Genomic DNA, 19,620 nt, shown 5'->3' with positions numbered 1-19,620 from the left:
TCTTATCACTTAATAATGTAAGGTTCATTATATAGAAATAAAAAAACTGAAGTTGTGCGCTATTTGAACACCTTGCCTGCCTGCAGCACTAAAGGACTCCGTGAGAGACGTCTGTCTTGCCCTAGCAGCACCTGTCCTTCTCTTCAGTTCGTCTCAACATAAGCTCGTCATATTCTGTGATATGATTTACTCTGACGTGTTTGACAAGGTTAGTGATGTTGCCACAACCATACATGCCAACCCTCCCGATTTTTCCAGGAGAATACCGAATTTCAGTGCCCTCCCGAAAATCTCCCGGAGCCACCATTCTCCTGAATTTCTCCCGATTTTCCAGGACAACAAAACCATATTGCAGAATTCATAGCGCGGCCAGCCAATTCCAGTTTCCAACAATGGTGGCAGCGATTTAATTTTAATATTACTCTTATTTCCCTTTCTGGGTCGCAAAAAAACTTTTAACATATTTTCAGGTGAGAATGTAGCTGTGTAAACTTCAAATATCTGAGCCGACCGACGCATCATCTTCAAACCGCCGTGGTCTTTTGCTACTCGGGTTAAACATGATATATAAGTCACTTTGATAACTTAAAAATGTTATTGTTTGGCTTTTTCAGTGTTTTATTTGTTCGTGAGTAAATCGGTTTGGCTGAGATTAAAGTTATTAGATTAGATTAAATTAAATTGAAATTTATTAATCCCTCAGGAGGGTTCCTCCGGGGTTTTCATACAGCTGAATAAACGTCAAACAAAAAATGATTAAACAGAAGTGTGAGACGGTCAAGAGATTACATCAGTGCCCGGTTATATGTTAGATAGCAAGGAGCAGACAGCAGAGTTTCACTCCACCGAGGGAGCCTGTGACGTACTACCCGGCTTTCTTTAGACCGCGAAGGCCGGGTCCTCAGGTGGAAGCAGCCTCTGAATTTGGACACCCCCGCTGTTTCCGGACCGGCCAATAATAACGGTGACATTTAACGTATTTTATCCGATAAATAAACCCTGTAAAATGTATTTAGCCCCCCCAACAGCCCTTTTCCCTAATATGGCCACAACACCTCACTCTTGGAGCACTTTTTTGCCACATGTATCGCAAACCACGTCTCAGCTGTTTGTGTAGGTAAAATACGTCCGCACATGACGCTCAGCCATTGTTGTGAGTGCGCACGCCCAGTGTTGCCAACTCCTCAGTAAGGAAAATCGCCATTGGTTGTCCTAAAAGTCGCTAAATTACGCCATCGCCTAATTTGCATAATTGGTCATGCTAATGTAATTGTAACCTACGCTGTTGGAGAGAGAAATAACATCGTGGAAGAAACATAAAGTGAGCAAAAAACGTCCGAAATGCATTTAGAATTTATTTAGAACTACAAATTAAATTTCTTTTAGCAATTATTGTTTTTTAATGTCACAATTCCAACCCTGCTCCTTTATCCGGGCTTGGACCGGCAAAAGTGACCCAAAATAGGCGCTCTGGTGGAGTTACTGTGTGTGTGTGTGTGTATAAGTAGTTTTAAATCTTGTGATCCACAAAACAGCATAACAGTAAAAGAAGAACTGACTGCATTACAGTCAGTGCGGGAGCAGCGGCTTCGCTCATGCGCGGTTCATTTGCAGTTTGGACGCACAGGTGTGAACGTCTCCTGCAGCTGGGGGAGGACTATCCTCCGCCCGTGAGCGCTTTAGCACGGGTGAGGTGCCCACGGCCGCACCGCTGCTTGTTGAGAGTAAGAGCAACACGCCCTTTCACGTCAAAAAGTCGTCATAAATAAGTCGCCAATAACACCAGAAAAAGTCGCCAGATTTGTCGCTAGTTGCTTTTTAGAAAAAAAAAGTCGCTAAGGGGTCTGAAAACTCGCTAAATATAGCGACAAAGTCGCTAAGTTGGCAACACTGCGCACGCCAAGGGGCTGCGAGACATTTATACAGCCGTATTTCGCACATGACTATGAAAGGCGGAAGAGGAAGTAGTTCCTTTGAATGTAGACAATCCGAATGTTATAGTTTCTTTCCACTGTGTTCCTGTTAATGATAAACTACAAATTTACTCTAAATTACTAAAATATCGATATTTAATGTGAGAATCGATTCTAGAACATAAATGGCTGGTATCGGAGGAATCGATATTTCAGGATCGATCCGCACATCACTACTCAGCAGCACAGGAACAGAGCCAGAGGGAGAGAGAGAGAAAGAGCCAGGGCCAACAACGTCACATTAGAAAGGTATAGTAATCATCCACAACTATTTTCAGTTGCAGATGATAAAGGATTCAGAAAGTTTATTCATGCAGGTCCATATGACAGAGAATGTGCATGTTCTTTTTGTTTTCATATTTTAATTTATATTTAATTGTGTTGTGGTTTGCAGTGTTTTGTGTTGTTTCACTTTAAATTTGTTTAAAAGGAAAAAGCTGAAAATTTAAATAGTTAAAAGTTGAAATGTGAATAGTTGATTTTTGTATTATATGATTTATTTATTACATTTTATGTGGAGTGAATAAATAAAAGTATATTGATGGTGGCCCCTAGAGACAAAGCACATACAAACTTCAAATCACGTACAAACTCCAAAACACGTAAAAACTCCAAAACATGTAAAAACACGTACAAACTCAGAAGCACGTAAAAACTCAAAACACGTACAAAAGACAACAGAAGTGCTCCAGGATGCTGGGCGCAGTGTTGAGCTTTTGTTACCTAGTGGCTACACAAGCCAGCAAGTACCAATGACCGGATTTGGTGTGTGGTAGTAACAGGTAAATGAAAATGTTTTTTAATTATTTGAATATATATGAGTGCCTATGTATAAATACACAAACAATTTCAATTGTGTAATTTAAGTGATCTAGTAGCTCTGCTTTGGAAGTTCAGTTAGAAATGTGTTTTGGAGTTTGTACGTGTTTTGTCTCTAGGGGCCACCGCATATATCTACCATAACCACTTTTTTTTACGTTAGTAATTCCTTTTGTGCATAATTTTATATTATTGTTAATAATAAATTAATTAAAGCAACAAAACAACCTGAAGAGCCGGTTTGGAGCCGAAAGAGCCGGTTCTCTAAAAAGAGCCGGAAATCCCATCACTACTCTGAATGGAGGATCAACACTTTCACTTTCACTGCTCCTCCCTAAACACAGAGGATGCTGGGACTTGTAGTTTTTACCTTGTGTGATATTTATGGCTGTGACACTAAATCACAGCATGAAAACTTCCTGCAAACATGTCACAGGCGATAAAAGTTTCACATTAAAGGTGAAGTTATTTTTCTGTCTCATGTTCAATAAACAGTGAGCTGGGAAAACTGAAGAACAGACTTCAGACGTTCCCTGCAGAGTTTCTGCTGCTCGGTCGTCTGCATGTTGCTGAGACTGAGCTGATGATGAAGCTGTGATGGGTTTATGGCACGTTTGGTTCTGGAGAAGAGTTTTACTGTCGGTGCAGGTGAAATGATCAGAGGTTACAGCCTCTGGTTAAAGTGGAGGCAGCGATCAGGACGGCTAAGCAGCAGAGGTCTCGAGGGTCCTAAAGTGTAAAAGCATCAGTGTTAGTAACACAAAGATGACAGAATGGGATCATCCACACAACACTAACATCTAAATCCACGGCAGGAACTCTTCCAGTGTCCTGAAAAATCTGTGTGCACGATGCTGAGATTAAAATCTGTCTGCTCATCTTAATGCAATATTTACTAAAGTCTGGTAGAAGTTTTACTGATTTCCAGTCCACTTAGCAGACGTGTGGATAGGTGGTGGGTTGTAGAGCAGACTGAAAGCTTTAAGTTCATCCTCTGATTAAAAACTCAGACCCACAGATACAGGAAGTATAACCCTGGTGTAAGACAGGAAACGGCAACACGGCAGCCATCTTTTTCCTCCCATGATGACCAGTGTCCCAGCAGAAGCTGGGGTTTGTTAGATCCTGTTCGATCCAGAGGAAACAGGCTAAAAGAGTCGATCAGGGGGGATCATGGTTTTATTATGTGCTCGTTATGATTGAAGCTCTGGTTGTGTGTTAGAGACAGAACCTGCAGATTCCTCCACTCTGCCTCCTCTTCTGCAGGAATCAGCCTCTTGGCTGGTTTTATTCACCAATGTGAATAAAATCATCAAACTAATCCAAGTTCATTGTGAAATGCCTGAAAATGGAGGAATAAATCTGTCAGTTACCGTATAAAGTTTGAGTTTGTCAGTGTTTTACACGGAGACGGTCGTCAGATGTTGAATGTTTAGCATGAAAGTTCCACATCTGGAGAAACCTTCAAGATTAAAGCCAGTGAAAAGTGAAGAGTTTCTGCAGCAGCCGCACTTCCTGCAAATCTGTTCTTTCAAAATAAAGTGAAGAATCTAAAATTATATTCACGACAGGTTTAAAGGTGAAGGTGGTCACATGGTTTTAGTGGAATGCCTACGTGGGCGCGTCTGAGTGATTTTGATTCAGATTCGTGCAGCGTGGAGCAGTAAACACTTGTTTTTATTCATCTGGACTTGTGAATGATTCCAGTTAGCACGTTTCCAGCCAATGAAACGTAACTACAGATGAAGACAAACACATTTAAGCTGCCTGACTCTCGAGTGTGGGTGCGTGTTCCCATTTTCAGTCTGTTTTAGTTTTCAGTTTAGAGGAACGCTGCAAACTCACAAAAACTTCTTTCTTGTGAGGTTTTGTTGTCAGACTGATAAAAGCAGCAGCAGCTGGTGTTTGATGAGCACACGTGTGTTTCCTGTTCTGTAATAATCAGCTTGTTACCATCACATAATGAACTCAGCCGTGACCAATGAGGCCGTCCTTGTGCGGTTCTCTGGCGCTGATTCTGACTGTGACCTTCACCTCTGCAGGGTCGCCTCTGCTCGTGGCTGAGCTCGTGTTTGTCAGGCTGACAAAATAAAAGCTTCTTCATTTCTGTGGCTGAAGAGGAGTCTGCTCTTCTTCACCAACAGGAAGTGAAACATTTCTCACTGATTCTGAAATCTTCACTTGTCTCACAAATTCACAGTAACACACACACGGTTGTGTTTTCATATCCTTGTGGGGACATCTATTTGACATCATGCTCTCCTCAGCCTTTTACTCTAACCATTAAGACTGAATGCCTAACCCTGACCTGACTGTCCCTGACACTAAAACCACATTCTGAGACTCACAAATGTCTTCAAACTTGTGGGGACGGGCATTTTGGTCCCCACAAATATATTAAAATCTGTAACACAATGTTTGGAGTTTAGTCTGTTACTGTTACTATTTTTACCACTATTTTTCTTTTTGGCGCAACTGTAATCCACATAATTTCCTTAGGGATTAATAAAGTATTCTGATTCTGATTGTTTCAGGATGACCTGCCATTATCCAATCACACATCTGCTTACCTGTATCTTTGGCTCATTTCTCCTCCTCTTCTTTTCTAATTTTTCTAAACTGAGCACCTGATGGCTTTGAACTTTTCTTGTCCATCTTCCATTGGTTTTAATTTTGCACTCCAGTATGAACACAAAAGTTTCAGTGCTTCGTTTAAACTGTATGATACTTATACTGACCCAGGGTCAGTGTAAAATACAATCCTAGCTGTGTGAACAAAGCCTGGCTCCTTTAATCCTGCATGACAAACCTCAGGATGCAGGTTATTATTACTCTTTCCTGCTGGCACACCTGTCACACCTGAGAGTCAGCTAGAAACTTACAGTGACGTGGACATCATGCAAAGACTGCCAGACTCTGTAATACTGCAAATGATCAGTGACTCAGGTTAACACTAAACTTTAAACGGCACCTCTGTGTCTCTGTGTGCTGAACATCTAGGATTGAGTCAGGCTGCATCAGCTGAAGCTGTTATTTGTATATATCAGTATTTTTTATTCAGGTGTGGGGAAAATACGTAAGACTGCAGTGAAGCGATGCACCAGATTAATCCCTGGCCAAAGGTATCGTACTTAAATCAGACTACTGATCCAGCCACATCAGCCTTTTGTGAGGTCTGTTTAAAGTAGACTAAAAGTGAACTGCAGGTTCCTGAGAGGTGGACTGTGAGCACAGAAACACATGTTCATACATACAGCTGCAGCAAACTTACATTAATTTTAAATAGATTTGTTACTCTGATGTCTGTCTCTGTGTTAGTCCTCTGACAGACTGGTGACCTGTCCAGGTGTGCTCTACCTATGACTACTGGGACAGGCTCTAGCCTCTGTAATAGAAATGTTCTGTTATTCTCATTTAAAGTATTTAAGTGCTTATGCATATGCTTAGTTGTGACACTGTTACTGTTCAGTGAAAGTTTCCAAAACTAGATGAACTTACTTCAGCGTCAGCAGTTTGAGAAAACAACTCCCTTTACAGGTGCTGATAAGGCCAAGGGCACAAAACAGCTTAACCATTGATCCGTTAGGTTTCATAGCGAGACACGTGAAGTGTGGTAGGATCAGTTTGTAACTTCCTCCCTCTTCCTTGGAATGCATAAAGGAGGAGGAGCAGCATATCAGTCTTGGACTGTCTAACCTGCCGGAGCAGCACTGAATGACCACCACACACGAGCATGTTCCTGCAACATTCAGCATCTGATCCTTCATCTGTGTGCTTCTGCTTTTGGTAAGTAGAGTTACCCAACTCCAGTATTTCTAAACACATGCCATCCATTTCTAACGGCCTGGTTACTTCCTGTCAGTTACTTTAGAAACCATGTGGTCACCTGACCTAACACTGTTTCTTCTTCTTCCCCTTAATGTTCAAGTGTCACATGTCAAACAGCTGGAGAGGAAACTACACCAGTGTACTGGGATGTTTCACCAACACGTGCCAGATGCTGTTCCTTCATGGTGACATCACCAGAGACAGCCCCACCCACCTCAGGACCTCGCCATTGATCATGATGATTATAATGATGACAGCGAGCGGAACTAAGACTGTAAAAATCCACGACCAGAATGTTTCTTTCTAATTATGAATGAATACTGAGAGCCTCTTTCTGTGTTTTGTCTGTTTTGGGTTTTTACCTCATTTGTTACTAACAAAGTTCACAAACTCACACAGTTTACATTCTGTATGTTTCCATCTTTACCAGCCACACTCTAACTGCATTTAAGAAAATAATCCTTAGAAATCGTCGTTTTTCTCTTTTGTAATTGATGATAATTCAGTGAATATACTGCGCTGCTTCCTTCTATTGCTTTAAGTTTTTCAGTGTCCAGTTATTTTTTACTGCTGTTTGAATTCTCTGTATGTTTGACCCTGTAGACTGTTTGATGGACTGCTCGTCTTCCTGTTTGTTACCGCCGCCTGTTTTTTAATAAAGATTTGGATTTCTGACTTCAACACAGCCTCTGCGTGTCCTCCCTTTGTGTCCTCTTCCTCTGTGAATGTGTTGCATGTGTCACAGATTCCTTTTATTAACAGCTTTCCCACAGTGAGTTGCATCAGCATTCATTCACAGCACATTTCAGAAGGATTCAGATTAATACAGTGATCTTACAGTCAGAATGATCCTGACAGAGTGCCACTGTAAATGATCTTTCATCAGGTCAATTTCAAAGTTCAGTATTTCAAAGCAGGAGTTATGAAGACTCATACTGGCATTAGGACTAATAATATGTACTTACAAAGTCAAAGTTTTTTAATTATGCTAGAATATTGGAAGACAATCAACTTTTAGTGTTTTCCGCATATTAATTATTCTGAAATAGAGACGGTGACCCTAACTGTACAGAAGCACTAAACAACTGACAATCTAACAGACATCATTGGCCTGAGCTGTCATGCACAGTGAGTCTGATCCTCTGCTGTGAGAGTCTGACAAGCATGTTTCTGGTCAGTTTGGAAGAAATAATATCACAATGTTGATCTTTCTTTCCAATATTCCTTCTCTTTTACAACATAAACTGTGATCAAAGCTACTTATGTTCACAGCATGTAATAATACTGACAGTCCAGGGCATTGTGGTCTGTTGAGCTAGGGTTAGGGTTAGCAATTCAGACATATGTAATCAATATTAAACGTCTCTGACGTGGGCCACTGTCCGCAGTGTTGGGAAATCCATACCAGGCTGGAACGAGTCAAGGTAGGTGAGCATCCACGAGAAGACAGCAGATGCATCCTACTAATACTGACAGGACCAGGAGACTCCAGAAACCGAGCATCTTCTCTTCAGTGCCATCCTCTCCTGTCACCCTCTCTGCCCGCAGCTCTTTGAGTATGGGGTAGATAAGGGCGCAGAGAAACCCTTATTACTAATTTGTATTATAATTCAGTTTTCATGAAATATTCATATTCAGTATCGGTCCTTTTATATTAATAACCACGTATCCACCCAGGCTCATGGTGGGGCAGGGCTCTGTCCTGGGATGCTTGAGTACAAGGTAATGTACACCTGACCAGGTATCCAGTCTGTCAGAATTGTTTTCAATATTTGGTTCAAAAACATGAGTGACAACAAAAATCCAACTAGGATTCTTGCATATGATGAATGAAGTCTGTCTTTGACTGTATTGTCCAGCTGATCCATCAAACCCCCAGCAGGTGAACCTTATTCATGACATAACACGGCAACAATGTAAAAAATGAAACAGCAACAGTCTAAATGTAAAGTGCATTCTAATCTCCTCTTCAATAAATCATATGCAAAGAGTCATTCAGGACTGTAAAACGTGAACTACAGAACCCAGAGTCGTCATCATTAAATCTCTGGTTGCTTCATTTTTCTATCCTATATCAGATACTTTAAGGTTAGGTTAGGTGAAGTTGCATTCTCATGGTGAGGCAAAGTGCTTTATGTGTGTGTGTGCGTGTCATGAACGGCTATAAAAGGCCTATAATTAAAGAACAAAGTGGGGTTTGAGTTCGAGTTGCGGCAGACTGTCACTACTTGTAAATGGAACGCAGCCTTCCTGTGGCGGACAGCTAATAACAGGAATCGGACGCGGTCCACCCAAGTCCACAGCAACCACCATAGCAACCGCCTAGCATGACCTTAAAAACACATTCTGTCTTCATAACGATCAAAAACATGAAATGATTTGCAAAGTGTGAAAGTGTTACAGCTGCAGAGAGCTATGGCGGTATCTTTGGAAGCTGTTTACATAGCTAATAATATACGATGTAACCATGGAGACAGTCAGTCACGTGAGCTAGCGGTGCATGTTTACTACAGTGAATAAGGTGATTGAGTGCACAGCGTCCACACGCTGCAGAGGGTAAAGACATTACTTCAATATTGTTTTATATTGATATATATTAGCCTTCTGTTGACCATCACCTCAGGTTCACCATCACAGTTTCAGCATACAGATGCACACTGTCTAAATATGAACACATTCAAAAACTCATGTCTCAGAAATAAGCACAGCTGTTCATGTTTGTCATTAGAGTTTTATTTGTAAGAAAATTATGAACTTCATATTGTGCATCAAATAAAAGAACATTTCACAACTCTAAGTCAACAGAAACAGGAAACAGAAATGTCTCTAATGTAGACGTGTACAGTGTAGTGTAAGCATTAAAAGATCATAAAGGAAACACTAACATTCATGTGAAACTAATTGTAATAAAAAAAATGAACAGGTGCTTTATAGATGTAAAAGAAAGAATCTGAAAACAACACTTTTTTGGTCTAAGTGATCAAAGTAGAAAACAGAACTGATGTTCAAGAACAAACCGTAGCTGCACTAATATTACACATCTCCATCGTTGTGGTGAACAGACATGTTGCTTTTAAAACCACATGCAGTGTGTGACCGTGACTGTTCACTGAGACCATGAACGCCACTTCGCTGAAGCCTTCGCCTTCTTCTTCTTCTTCTAAATTGGAAGCAGAAGGAGCATGAGCTGCTTTGATCTACTGAAAGGAAAAAGCAGAACATCTGAGCTGAAACCAGTCAGCTGAAATCATTAAGACAGGAACAAATTCAATGCAGTGTCTCAGGTGGCTTAGCCTGTTACAACTGTTGATACAAGCTTAATACGGTTAACACACAGTGTCAGGGAGCTCCAGTGTGGGAACTAGTGGCTTTAGGTTTGTAGTCATTTAACTTTCATCCATTCATTCATTTAATTCAGGAAGAAGAAATGTCAGGTTGGTGCAGGCTGGTTACATTTGGTCCCATGCTGTCTTTAACTAAATGACTTGGTTCACTTTATGGCTGGGCTGTATGTGGGGTTATATCATGTTATTTGGGCAGGAGTACCTGTCCCCTGTTAGACTTAGAAAGTTTCTCCATAAGTAGAGTTTCTAACTCTTATAGCACATCTGTGGCTGACAGCTTTTTGGTGGCTCTTTTCTCTTTGTGCTGAATATCAACACTGAGATTTCTTAGACTGTAAGCTTTACTTCAGCACAACCAGTTGTAGAAGCTGCCACTCCAAATGTCTGTTGATAACAAGAAAAAAATACCTTTTCAGTCCACGGCCTGAAGTTCTTCTCTGACATCTTCTGCCATCAGCTTTGTCTGCTGGTTTGAAGACAATAAACCACAAAAAAGATGATTTAGTCACTTTGTCTGTGTCATGCAGCTCGAATGTGTCGTGTAACGATGTTGAATAGCCGTCGTTATCCCTCTGCTGTGTCAGTAGGATTGTACTGTACAGCATCTCATTGATATGTGAGGAATGCTAATGTAACACGATAACAGACTTACATCATTAAAACATAAAGGACAGGAGATATTTAGATATTTTTATATTTATATTACATTTTATAGCTGACGGATATTACTAAATAGATAGAATTTACTAAATAGCTGGATGAACATGAAAAATATGTCTATAATAACAAATGACCATGAGAGCCAGTAGAATTAATTCAACTGGACACTCAAAAGACGTCCTTAAATGCTCTTTAAGTGGCAGAACAAACGAACAAACAGTTAATCGCTTACTTGAGATGAAATCTGCTCAGCTACTTTGAAAACAGCTTCTAACTGGTTCCTCCTTTAACAGGAGGTTTTTCAGACTACATGTAGCTGTCCTCTCTGTCAGCTCACACATTTACATTCATGTCACACTTATTTCTGCTTTCCCATTTTATAATTATTACTTACATTTTGATTAGATACCTTCAGTTTGTAAATGATCAGATTACATAATTGGAATACAATGTATCCAATTCAGGGTTGCGGGAGGACGAAGCCTATCCCAGCTGATACAGGACAAAGACAGGCTGCCAGTTTATTGCAGGGCTAACACAATATGTGTAACAGAAAATCCACTTAAATGTTTGATATTTCTTATAATAAGCATAATTATGACTATTATTTAAAGGTTTCTTTATAAATACATTTTGATTTTTTATAACCTCTAAAATATAAACCTGAGCTGTTTCAGATTCTGACCTCTGACCTCACTGCAGCTCCTTCTTGGAAGTACGTCTGCTTCTTGTCTTCCCCCAGTGTTGACCGCCTGCCCTTGATATCACGTACTGTACCTGAGGAACAGAAAAGGACAAACACTTGCCTTCATTTAAGAAGTACATTCATACAGAGGTAATCTATGGAATCACACTAGTTCACCCTTTGGGAGAAATCAGTTCCTGTGAAACATTTCTGTATATGAACATCATGTGGAGAATGAATGAAATGAGTTCTTCAGGTGACTCAGCAGTCCCACACTGACAATTGAAATCTAGTTAAACTATTAAGCATATTTGCTCTTCTGAAATCTGTGTTAAACAACAACAAACATAAATTAGTAACAAAAATATAGCTGAGTAGAGGCTTTACAAACCACCAGCAGCCATAATGCTAAATTTTAATCTTCAAATGTTTCTGAGCCGTCTTCAACCTGCTTTTAACACATTAAAGTCCCACAGTCAGTGCAGCACTGGTGTCAAGCCAGCCTCCAATTCGAGACTTGCAGTCAAGCCAGCCTCCAGTTTGTTTTACGTTCCCTGTGTATTCAAAGTATTACGGGAATGGATGTGGAAACCGGATTTCAAAATAAAAGCCAACTTCGAGTGAATTAACAGATATGGTTTTTTTTGTTTTTTTTTTTCTCTTTTCTACTTTCTTTTCTTTCTATTTTTACTGCACTTTACATACGTCAACATGTCAAACTGTTTGCAATCTATCTAAAAAGAAACCAATTCAAAGCACGGGCATGGAGGACTTCCTGGAAAGTTAGCTGGGAATTTTTTGGCTTCAATTTCACACATATTTGAAGTGCTTTGAGGAAGTTGTGCATTTACTGTCTTTTAAGTAACTCACTCTTGGGATCCGCTTGAATGTATGCTAGTTTCTTTCCTAATTAAATCATGTGAATGTCACCTTGTGGCTTGGTATTCTCAGCAAAACCATGCAGGTAGGTGTTGTGGAAAGGACAGAGAGGAGCAGCATTATAAACAGTAGGTGCTGTAAAAGGTGGTGTTTGGCAGGTGAGTCAGTGGCTCCTAATATAGAGCCAAGTAGTAGTTGTGGGTGTTAAGTGTTGGAGGTGTGACTGGACTTTTTTTTTTTTTTCTTTTTTGCCTGTCCCGTTTGGCTCTTTTGCCATCAGAATTATTGTCTAAAGGCAAAGAAAGATGCCCAACGGATTTACTTTACCAAATTGACCATCCCAGCCTTGCCGTAATGGTCCATTTGATTCACCTTTTATTGTTTATTTTATTTTCACTTGCTGAATACGGGACAGACTTGACTGGGGGAAAGAAGGGGAGAAAGAAAGAGGGAAAGAGAAACAGCTGAGAAGAGGGACGGGGGAGAAGGGCAAAAAACAAAAACCAACAGAATGGGCAGAAAAAGAAAAAAAAATGCATCTAATTAACAATTAACAGAGTCACAACTCCAACAGAGTGACTCTAGGAGCCTGTGGCGGGGACTAAGGACAATAACGGACTATAAAGCACCAACAACCGGTATGACGAACGTGGCCGTGACTCTGGCAGACGAGCTGAACACTTTCTATGCTCGCTTCGAGGCTGCAGCTAAGGTCTCCAACAATGCTAGTGTTAGCGGCGCTAACGGCTGCAGACAGGAAGATACTGCCAGCACCGGAAACGTGCTCGTCATCTCCGAGCATGAAGTAAGGAGAGCCTTCAAGAGAGTGAACACCAGGAAAGCAGCAGGACCAGACGGCATCCCAGGTCGTATCCTAAGAGACTGCGCATACCAGCTAGCTCCTGTGTTCACTGAGATATTCAACATCTCTTTATCTCAGTCGGTGATCCCCACATGCTTCAAAGAGTCCATCATTGTTCCTGTCCCGAAGAAACCCCACCCTGCTTCTCTCAATGACTATCGCCCTGTAGCCCTCACCTCAGTAGTGATGAAGTGCTTTGAACGCCTGGTCAGAGACTTCATCATTTCTTCACTACCAGACACACTGGACCCACTACAGTTCGCTTACCGTCCAAATCGTTCCACAGACGATGCCATCTCTCATCTCCTCCACACATCACTCACTCACTTGGACACTAGAAGGGGGAATTATGTTAAAATGCTCTTCATAGACTACAGCTCTGCATTTAACACCATAATTCCCTCCACACTCACCACCAAGCTGGAGCATCTGGGACTCAGCTCATCTATGTGTCAGTGGATCTCCAACTTCCTAACTGGCAGACCACAGGCAGTAAGGATGGGCGGACATGTCTCAGCCTCCACCACTCTCAGCACTGGAGCCCCCCAGGGGTGTGTTCTGAGCCCCCTGCTGTACTCTTTGTACACATATGACTGTGTGGCCACTACCAGCTCCACCACCATCATCAAGTTTGCTGACGACACCGTCGTGGTGGGCCTGATCTCTGATAACAACGAGACGGCCTACCTGAAGGAGATTAGGAATCTGGAGAACTGGTGCCAGAGGAACAACCTCCTTCTAAACGTCAGTAAGACAAAGGAGCTGATAGTGGACTTCAGCACTAAGCAGGAGAGGAACTACCAGACCCCCGTCATCAACGAGTGCCCAGTGGAGAGAGTGGACAGCTTCAAATACCTCGGAGTTCACATCACGCAGGACCTGTCATGGTCCTGTCACATCAACACCGTGGTGAAAAAGGCCCGACAGCGTCTCTACCACCTCAGACGCTTGAGAGACTTCCAACTGCCCTCCAAGGTGCTCAGGAACTTTTACTCGTGCACCATAGAGAGCATCCTGGCGGGAAACATCTTAACCTGGTTCGGGAACAGCACCATGCAGGACAGACGAGCTCTACAGAGGGTTGTGCGGTCAGCTGAGCGCACCATCCGCTCCGAGCTCCCTGACCTGCACTCAATCTACAGCAGGCGGTGCTGGACCAAGGCCAGGAAGATCGTGAAGGACCTCAGCCATCCCAACAACAGACTGTTCTCTCTGTTGAGGTCAGGAAAGCGATTCCGCTCCCTGAAGACCAACACAGAGAGAATGAGGAGGAGCTTCTTCCCGCAGGCGATACGGTCTCTCAATCACACCACCACACAGTACTGACCCACACATACAGTTCTTACACACACACTGGACTTTCTGGACTTTGGTTTTGCACAACACTGGTCACTATATTCTTCATTTCCGGTTAATACTTGTACAGCTGCTGTTATTGTGTATATATTTATTTATATTTAGATTTCTTCATACATTCTTATATAGTTCTATATTGTGTATTGTGTATTTTGTTGTACAGTTATTTTATTTTCAACTTTAATTTATATATTTATCTTTATCTTATTCTTCCCAGTTAAATTTACCCTTCATTCTAATTTGTGTTGTACAGTTATTTCATTTTTAACCTTAATTTATATTCTATTCCTTCCTAGTTAAATTTACCCTTTTTAATTTTTCATATTTATTTCCTATCTTATTCATAGCCTTTTCCTTTTTTGTTTTCTTTAGGTCACGAGCAGTTGTCCAAGCATTTCACTACATATCGTACTGTGTATGACTGTGTACGTGACAAATAAAATTTGAATTTGAATTTGATTTGTTAAGAACATAATAACATATAATTTAGGCTTTTTTATTTTATTTTACAAACTCTAATGAACGATCTATATGACACAGCCTTGTACCCTAATTGTGCCCTGTCACTATCAAGGCCATCTTAGTTTGGATTTCAAAGTAAAAGCCCTGTGAATCTTCATTTTTGAACTACTCTTTCAATGACTTCATAATGCTCTGAAAAGCAAAAGTCGTATTTCCAAATACTATTTGAACTTTGTATCAACACTTTCCAACCGCAGTCTTTTTCACAGTGATACCATATCAATATCAAGTCAGTCTGATTTTGCTTTTCATAGTAATGGCCCTTTGAAATTGCCGATATTTGACTTAATCTTCTAACGATTCAAAATGCTCTAAAATGAAAAATTCTTGTTTCCACAGGGTAATTCCACTTTAGATCAACAGTATACAACCCCACAGTGATACCATATCAATATCAAGTAATTCTGATTTTGCTTTCAAAAATAAAAGCCCTTTCAAATTGTCCATAATTGACCTAACTTTTAGTGATTTCAAAATGCTCTAAAATGGAAAGTTCCTGTTTCCACAGGGTAATTCCACCTTAGAATTATTCTGAAATGTTTTATTATTCTTTCTGTTACTCACATTTATGTTTTGATGTGCAATGGTGTTAGTTTGAATGACATCTCCAAGGCCCTTTAATTTATAATTGTCTTTTTGGTTTTTTCTTTTTACTTTGTTTGTCAAGTATTCACCACATTTAAAACCCACAAAAAAAAGACAATAGTTAACTTTAAAATTAGTACAGAGGTGGACAATAAACTCAGCTGTGGTGTCTTTCGTCTTATGCAGTCAGAGAGATTATTGAATGTTTGGGTGGATGTATTTTCCTCTGTGGTGGGTTACGATGTGCGCCCACCACCCAAGGCTCCGTGGGGCTTGGTGGTGGTGCTAATGTAGGCCCCCGTCCGGATGGGCCTCTGTGGCTTCCAGGGGTGCCTACTTGGGTCAGCGGGGGACCTGGCCCCACGAGAGAGTACTTTGCCTTCACTTCCCTCCCCTCCTCATCCCCACTCCATCACACCGCCACACATGCAGGGCTTTGGCGTACAGTTGTTTCACTGAGGTGGGTGTGAGACATTCCTGCTGTGTCCCCTTCCGACCACCTGTACCTCAATTTTATTCCACAATCTATACATCAACATCACTTGTGCTGGGCATGCTGAATGGCGTCCAAGGGATGGTCTGTGTATTCAACCTCTCCTAAGTTGCCGGTGCCCATGTCTCAATTTTAAATACATGTAGATGGTAATGTTTCTTGGCAGGGGCCGTGCTGACACCAATATTTATTATTTACTGTTACTTATACTTATCTAGGTTGTGGATGTGATACTTGCTGTTGTGTACTGTGTTATATTTTTGCTTGTTTTCTTTTCTGTTTTTTTCTTCCAGTAGGTAATCCAATGGAATTTACTGTCTTGTGTCACCGTCCCACATCCCCTCTGTTTTTCCCCATCTTTTGAACGTCTCTTGTCTAAGTCTTAATATTTCCTATCAACCACTTATGTGTATTCCTTTGATAATAACTGCAAAATTAAATTTTACAATAAAATGATTGAATAAATAGAGATATTTTAAAATTTTAATCAAGTGGAGCAATATTGCAAAGCCATAATGGTCCACTTGAAAAAAACAAAATCTGTTGGAGAGCCTATACCGCCCACTACTGGACATGCGAGCTTTGAGTGTCTGACTCTGTCGACATTCCAAAAACTAGAGGTGAAAACATGTCATTTTGAACATAAAAGTCTTGTGCAGAAAAAATGCCGAAGAAGGAGAAGGGGTGAGTTCGTTTTTTAAGTATAAACTTTAAATATTAACTTTTAAAATTTGCTAACAAAGTAGTTCATCTCCAATTACATGTAATTGAGTAATCAAGTCTTGTAGCTAGGGATGGGTACCGGTGTCCGGTGCCATAAATGGTAGTAACCAGACCGAAAAGCAGCGCACATTTCGGTGCTTTATTTCGGTGCTTTTTTTTTCCTGAGCTGTGATACACTTCTAGCCAATCATTTTATGTTTCTGAAGATAGTAGGCGGGTCCAGGTACGTACGTTCTTTTAGAGCAGAGCTACAGATTAAAAATGCCCAAGATGAAGCGGTCAAAAGTCTGGCTGTACTTCACAGCAAAATATGCAAACTCAGCAGCCTGCAACAAGTGCTTTAAGCTGATACTGTGATACTGTCAAAGGAGGTAACACCTCGAATCTGATGAAACACCTGGCGACGCATAGCGTTTTTTTTTTAAAGCCGAGAAATGCGCCATATTTGATAACTTGCTGCGAGACCTCACACCGAGCGCATCTACTGCGGGTGTGGTGCCTGTTATCAGACCCGGATTTAGCAACATCCCCAAAAACCCGAAGAGGAGAGTCCTGGCCCCTAGCCCTGCCAGTGTAGCAGAAATGATGAGGATGATGATGCAGCAGCAGCCGTTCTTCTCTGCGTGAGTAGCGTAATGTTGTTCGTGTGTAATTTACTTTGAGTAGGCTAACCATGTTATTACATTAATGCATGTAAGGTGAACTAGCAAACATCATCATAGCTACATGCGGCTGTCTTCGTGTTTGATGGCAGATACTCCCTTCACCCTGGCCAAAAAGGCTAAAATGACCAAAGAAAAAGTGGAAAACAGCTAAACATGAGAGGTTTTTGGACAAAGTTTGTGTTTTTTCCATTGTTTAAGCACTGCTTCCAGCCAAGAGTGATACCATATATGCCCCATAGCTGTAGAAAAGGCTAACATTGTTATCTTTTTACAAAAAACCAGCTGAACATGAGAGGTTTTTGGACCAATTTTGTGTTCTCCATTCTTTAAGCACCGTTTGAGCACCGGCACCGTTTCAAAAGTACCGATTTGGCACCGGTATTGGATAAAACCTAAACGATACCCATCCCTACTTGTAGCCTAGCCTAAGATATTAGCTAGTCTATTTCTGATTGTAAAAATGTCTTTTTTCTTAAAATTACATTTATTTCACCATATTATTACTGGGGTTTTTTTTTCGATAACAGGCTTCGCTATGAGCAAAAACAAAAAAAGATTTGCGCACATGACTCAGGCAAAGTTGTAGCATACGGCAGAAATTAATTAACACGTGTTCTATAACAGGCACATCTGTTGCTAACAGGCAATGGCTTTTTAACATCAAGTGCTGCACATTTTCTTCAGGGGCATTGCATTTCACAAAAACATGTTCAAATAGTACTTGAATAGAAACAAAGTTGATAGTTTTGTAATTAGTGGCACCGATTTAAAATTGTTCTCAATTGATTGAGAATATTATACATATTCTTTATAAAATGTTATGATTTCAATGATATAAATGACAATGTAATGATTTCTTTTTTACACTTAGAGTCTACCGCTTCTGCTTATTTGGGGTATGTATTTTTTTCTTCTTTTCTTTCATATACATTTTCCATGAAAAATAAAACTGAAAATGCTATATCTTCTGTTTTAGAACAAAAATAAAACGATTACAATCAATGAAATTATTGAAACTGTGGAACAGCTGAAAAAACATGGCATCCAACTGGAGGACCATGCACTTCATAAAGAAGGCCCCTGGGGTCAAGTTTGCCTGACACTTGGTATTCAGAATAATCAAAATAACCGCTACAGAATTTGTGATGCATTTCGTCAGGTTAGTTCTTTTCACTCATTTAAAAAAAAAATATATTGTATTGAATTATTTAGTTAAAATCAAATTTATTAAAAATGTATGCCTGTTCTCTACAGAACTTGTCTATACCAGTCAAAGGGGATTCAGATAATGGACAAAAGCCACCAGAGCAGGTTCCATAAATAAAATTCTATGTGTTTGATATCAAATATGTTGGTATACCAAATTTTAGTCAATGTGTTACTGTTGAAATTATCCCTAAAATTAATATTGTTACGGGTAATGTCATTTTCAACAGGAAGAACTATCAGCTGCCGCTTCTCTGTCACCGGACATCTCCTCGCAGGAGGATGGACAGCTGTCTCCTGCGCAGGTCAGTCTGTCTGTACTATCATAATTTCTCCTTAACACTTCCATGTAATTACACTAAAGTTACACCTCTCAACTCATGTAATAGCAACCAGAAGAACTATCAGCTGCCGCTTCTCTGTCACCGGACATCTCCTTGGAGGAGGATGGACAGCTGTCTCCTGAGCAGGTCAGTCATTAAAAATGCTTTCACATAAGTTATGATTGGCGCTAGGATCATTGTTTAAATGACCACTTTATGTTACATAAAAAATATTTTTAAAAACACAATATACAATTAAATAAAGAATTTTATCAAATGTTGTAACATAGAATGAAATTTATATTTCATGACACTTCTCAACATGAATTTTTGCTATATATTCTGACATTAGAAACACTGGTTGTTAATATACTTAAAATACACAAGTATTTCAGGTATATTTACTGATATTACGGTAGTTATGTAACATGGACAAAATGTTTTCTCACAAAATAAATTTTTCCTCTTTTTTAGCCTAACAGCAACTCATCTGATGATGGATTCATAAGAATCAGGGTCCCACTTGCAACAAATTTTTTTTTCCTGAAAAGGAAAGAATGGACTAATATAAAAAATAAGAGATCCCAAAGAGGATACAAGGGACTACAGTGGACAAATCTGATTTCAGATGGAATACGGACAGTGTTTCCATATTGTTCCTTTGCCTTCAAAAGGCACAGAGTCAAGGCTTTGGACT

The 19,620-nt window shown here is 40.3% G+C and overlaps 1 protein-coding gene and 3 long non-coding RNA genes across 4 annotated transcripts in view; 2 read left to right on the top strand and 2 right to left on the bottom strand.

The window, feature by feature from the left end:
* Positions 1–19,620, bottom strand: part of LOC309701485 (NACHT, LRR and PYD domains-containing protein 12-like) — a 1,029,495-nt gene that overhangs the window by 688,432 nt on the left and 321,443 nt on the right. The window lies entirely within an intron of this gene.
* The window catches only part of LOC309701542, a 211,683-nt gene that overhangs the window by 112,856 nt on the left and 79,207 nt on the right, over positions 1–19,620 (top strand). The gene's annotated exons all lie outside the window — the stretch shown is intronic.
* Positions 421–7,175, top strand: LOC309701577. The gene is made up of 3 exons (XR_014275136.1): positions 421–2,222; positions 6,453–6,578; positions 6,721–7,175. It is a non-coding gene; the product is annotated as an uncharacterized lncRNA (long non-coding RNA).
* On the bottom strand, positions 9,435–10,920 carry LOC309701596. The gene is made up of 3 exons (XR_014275155.1): positions 10,857–10,920; positions 10,373–10,430; positions 9,435–9,820 (listed from the first exon to the last, which is right to left on the bottom strand). It is a non-coding gene; the product is annotated as an uncharacterized lncRNA (long non-coding RNA).

This window comes from Aulonocara stuartgranti (genome assembly GCF_965226115.1).
Source record: "Aulonocara stuartgranti genome assembly, chromosome: 23".
NCBI lineage: Eukaryota > Metazoa > Chordata > Actinopteri > Cichliformes > Cichlidae > Aulonocara > Aulonocara stuartgranti.
This window is presented reverse-complemented; position numbering and strand designations above follow the sequence as displayed.